The 5,069-nt window shown below is 36.2% G+C and overlaps 1 protein-coding gene across 2 annotated transcripts in view; it reads left to right on the forward strand.

Annotated features, from left to right (window-relative positions):
- The window catches only part of MPPED2 (metallophosphoesterase domain containing 2), a 200,111-nt gene that overhangs the window by 62,048 nt on the left and 132,994 nt on the right, over positions 1–5,069 (forward strand). The gene's annotated exons all lie outside the window — the stretch shown is intronic.

A 5,069-nucleotide genomic window follows, 5' to 3' on the forward strand; every position in this document is an offset into this window, starting at 1 on the left:
TAATGGATTTTTCACTTTGTGCAGTTATGTTTTTCTTTTTTTTTTTTCTCGTTGTTTTAGTGAATGCTGTTTATGTTTTCAAAAGCCTGAAACCCAGTCAGAACAATGTTTATGAATTCAGTGGTTCATGTGAGTAATACAAAATATTCCTGCTGAATGGAGGTGCTGTTGTCTCTTTCACTGATGAATATTTTTTCATGAAATTTAAGTTTATATTAACCCACATCATGTTCAATGAGAAAAACTAGTTAAGGGCCTGATCCTATAGTCTCAATTTCTTTGAACCAAGTACTGTGTGATTGGGTCTTGATATAGTAACAGTTAATGCTAGAGATTCTTGCGTTCACCTTGAGCAATTATATGGTTTAAAGTTTATGCAGCAAATTATTAGGTTTGGCAATGACTCAGTCGTCAAGATTAGTTTTACACCAAATTGCTTGCAGATACCAAATGACAGGTTTTGTAATGAAAGGTTGCAATTATTTCTAATTTCTTCAATAGTAGTCACAAATCACTGATGCTGATTCTGCCATTTGTACGTGGCTTTCTAAAATAATATCCTGATGTGTCTGCCTTACCAGTCCTTTATTCTGTTCACAAAATTGAATAAATCAAGTAAAGTTACAAGTGTGCAGGAGGAATTTTCAGATAAATTATTGCTGAATGATCAGGGTGGGTGTTCTGCTTTTTGTCAGTACATTTGGTTCACGTTTTTTTTTTATTTATTTTCCATTGCTTGTTGATTATGTTTGTTGTTTTTCCTTCTTCTGAATGATTACAGTGAATTTCAGAAAGGGTAATTAACCGTGGTACAGCGTTACACTGATGTGATTATTCTGCTCCTAGTTCTGCAGGTAGCATGTTCAGCCCTGGCTCAGGGATCTTTGCATTCTTTGCTACTCAGTACAGTATAAACGCTTTCAGTCTTCCCAAGCTTCTGACATTATTCAGTACACAGAGGCTTATCATATTGCCAAGCTTATATAATCTCCTTATCAGGGTCAGTCTCACACCAAGTAACATGATGTCTTATCCTTATGCTGTCCTGGCCAATATTAATGTATTCTTTCCAAATAAAACAGCTTCTAATTGCCTAAGCTGCGTGTGAGCTATCATCCACATGGGTAGTCCTGCTATTGCAAGCATTTAATGGCTTAGTAATACTATGGGTATGAAAAACACCATATAAAAGAAACTTCGGTCTATTTTATGTCATGTTTCAACAACTTGCTGCAGCAGCGCTAATGTAACTTTCTGATTAATGTTTTTGTTTACGGTGTATGTATAACTGCATTTGACCAAGGACACACAGGCTGGCATTGCCTGTTTGTACATGAAAGGAAGTTTTTGATCTCTGCATGGTCTGAACAACAAAAAGTCAGTAGTTTCACTTACTGTTACAAAATCTAGAGCAAAGACATTTTGGCATTATAGGAAATATTTTCATATTCATATTTTTTCAAGGTAACATTAGGAACAAAACTGTACTTCCAGAGAAAGCAGCTAAAATCACACGAGCTATGTGCAATTCTTTTGGTTGAATACTTGTTTCATCTCATCTAAAGTTTTGGACAAAGCTGTTTTCACAGTTTACACCTGTTTCGAACAGTACATGCAAGTGGATGGCAGCACTATTCTGGATTGTATGAATATGTGACTACTTTAGTCTGCAGTGTGATCTGGACTTAGATATTCATCTCAAATTCTTTTGCATTTTGGTTACTTACAGGAAGTAGCACAACTAATGACGCATGATATCATATTGTGGAGTTAAAGCAGTATTTCCTTTGGAGAACACACTGGGAGCTTCCACGTGTGTTTCAAGGAAAACTTCCTCTTTTCTCTGCCCCCCGTTTCAGAATGTTTCTGTTGGGTTTGTTTGCACAGGACATGTATTTTTCTCGATGAAAAGTACAAGTGCAGGTTGTTGCAAGACCCTTCTCCTCTCCTCGGTGCTTCTCTTTCATTCTGACAAGATGTTAGCTTTAGGAAAATGAGTGTCAACGGACAAATAAGGATTTATTCCAACCTTCCTTAACATTTGTTACTAAAAACAGTGCCAATATCATCCTTGTATAAATTGCAGCGACTCTCTTAGAGTCAAGCTTCTCTCATTTTCAAACAATTCTCATATGAAGAATAATAGAAAATAAGCCAGCACCAGTGGATGAGCAGTAAAAACGTTGACTGTCCTCTGTCTGTTTGGGTTTCTTTGTGCTCAGTTTTTATGTTTGCAGATATGGTTATTAGAGAGGGGGCCCATTACACTTGAAATAAATAATGTTTCTGGACTGATATAACTTGAAAAAGCTTTAAGCAGTAGTTTTTTGTATATCTTATACATACACTATGTTTTCTCAACATTTCATAGCTATTCTGTTGAGGGGTGAAAAAGTACATATGCTTAAGTACAAGGGTTTTAAATCATTAAAAAAAAAAGAGACAAACGTGATATCATTTCTCTGGAACGCAGTTTGTTCTCAAAGGTTTGGGATTCTCAAAGGGGACTCATACAGAAAGTCTGAAACACCCAATTCCTTTACATCTGTGACCTTATCTTATAAGCAAGTAAGACATTTTGCAGTTGGATGCTGCCTCTGTGGAATAACATTGTCAGAAAACCAGTCAGTAGCCTAAAAATGCCAGTGGTAATCACTGGCAATCAGACTAAAGCAAAACTTTTCTGAGATACAATAATAATAGCAATATGTGCTAAGTATGGTGGTGTAAGCAATCTTCTGGCCATCTAGTGCAATACAATCAATTTTAGGAATGCATTACAGAACATGACTACCTGATGGAAAAATAATCCCTTACGTTGCCTGGGAAGGGATGGTAGCAAAGCTTTTTTAGCTGAGAATATTTTGGGGAGGCAGCAACCTGGTTTCTTCCTTACTTGCACTACGCACTTGAAGTGGCAATTTTACTCCATAGCATCTTGGTGCTATACAGTTAATATGAGACTTGACTTTAAATGCAAAATGAGTAGGAAGACGAAACTACTTGCAGATGGGACACATTTGAATACATAATCACACCAACTTATTATTACCAGGGCTTTGGCTAGCATTTTGGTCCCTTTGGTATTTTTTAATTATTTATTTTTCCCATTTGCCAGGTGGTTTCTGTTCCCTAATTGCATTTACATGTACTGTGTTCCTGTATGACGTACCAGGCAGCCTCTGTTGATAGTCAGGACTGAGCATGTTTTTCACTGTAGTGCCAAAGGAATGATTTTACACTCAGGGCACTGCCTTATGAGTAAGACTTAAAACTGACAAGAGCTTTAAGTCCAGAGCTATGTTCTTTTTATTTTACTTAACTTCATTTTTGGGCACCTACATTCATTTTTAATTCTCTCTGCAGTTTCAAAGAGTTGTTTGTAAAACACATGTGCTTCTAAGCTGCAGTAAATACAAGCAGTGGTTGAAATGATATCTGTATTCTGAATGCTTTTGAAACTACACAGTAATCAACGAAGACAGAAGTCTCTTTGTAAAAACAGAAGTTAGTATTTAAAATCAACTTTTGAAATACTGCAGAATTTTTAATTACTCTTAATTTAATTCTCTAAATTATTTTTCAAATAATTTTTAATTTTTGTCAGATAGCCTTTTTCTTATGAATTTGAGTCAGGCAGAAATACAGAGATGTCAGAAAAGAACAAAGCAGGAAGCTGGCTGTGTCTTTTGCCATCCCTTTCTTTTGTGTGGTTTCATGCATGAGGATGAACACTTGTCACAGGGCAGAACAGTAAATATTGCAGAATTTTGTCTCTTCAACCTGGATAGTTTTAAACGTATTATTTTGCTTGAGACGTTCAATGACAAGAGGACTATGTCTTTCTAACGAGACTTCCTTTTAACACCTTTGCTCATCTCCAGAAAACGTCGTCCTAAAAGCAGTGCTTTTTATTTTTAACTCAGAAATATATCATCTTCCTGAAAGACATGCAGCCTGCAATTAACTTTCTTTCTTTACTTTTTTTTTGTGTGTGTGTAAGAATGAAACTTTATAGCATACCCTTGACAGCTTGAGTCATTTGATGGGGTCCTTCAAGGTAAAAGGGTCATGAAACATCACAGAAAAAGGAGACTTGTTCAAAAACCCCAGCCCTTAGCCTTTGCTGTAACTATGCTGCTTTTACTTCCCAAGAAGAAACACCATGCTTCAAAATGAAATACTTCTATCATATAGTAATAAACTAGTGTCAAATAGAGAGCAGATATAAAATTGCTCATCGGTTCTGCTCTTTTTCAAGTCTCCACTGGGAAAGATAATTAGTATAAGTTCCATAATGAAAGTGTTTGATTTTGTTTGTACCCTACTCTTTGGTCCAATCTCTTCTTCCCAAATCAATTTTATGAGATACTACTAGGAACTTCTGTTTAAGTAATACTTAAAATACCAAGAGAATTTGCAAAGGTGGACTTAATAGCACAATTCTTAGAATCCACCAGATACCAGCTAAAGCAGTAATACTTTGATCTCAAACACTGAACCTTGCAATAGGTCTAATGCTCAACTGTACCACCAGTAGCAATGAAATCTTGATCCCATTGCCATCAGTAGGGACTGGCTGCATTACTGTCAGTGCTCAGGCTCTCAGCTCATCATCATTATCAGCCATATTGTTGCTTGCTTTTCAAGTATGATAATGACTGTTAGCAAAGGGAAATGATATAAAGAAAATCTCTGTGACAACTATGGCAGTTGACCTGAGTTTGTTAATATAAAGAACTACTGATAATAGTTAAAAATAGTTTCCATTTAAAGGATAAAAGTAAAGAGATGAAAAGTATACTAATCTATCATTAAAAGGAAATGAAACTTCAGAAAAACTTTTGGCAGTGCCCCTAGCTCTGTGTATAGCCTTGTTAAAAACATTGATCAGTAAAGGCATAATGGCAGTGATAACAATGGTCAGGTGTGCAGCAAGGTAGTTGAGATAACTAATCTGATTAGAAAACTGGCAGACTATTTGAGGAACATCCGAAATGTTTATGGACTAAGGAATGCTGAGGACCTCGTCAATACAGCGAACAGCACGGACCGGACACCAGGTACGG

The sequence above is a fragment of the Anser anser genome (genome assembly GCF_964211835.1).
Source record: "Anser anser genome assembly, chromosome: 5".
Lineage (NCBI taxonomy): Eukaryota > Metazoa > Chordata > Aves > Anseriformes > Anatidae > Anser > Anser anser.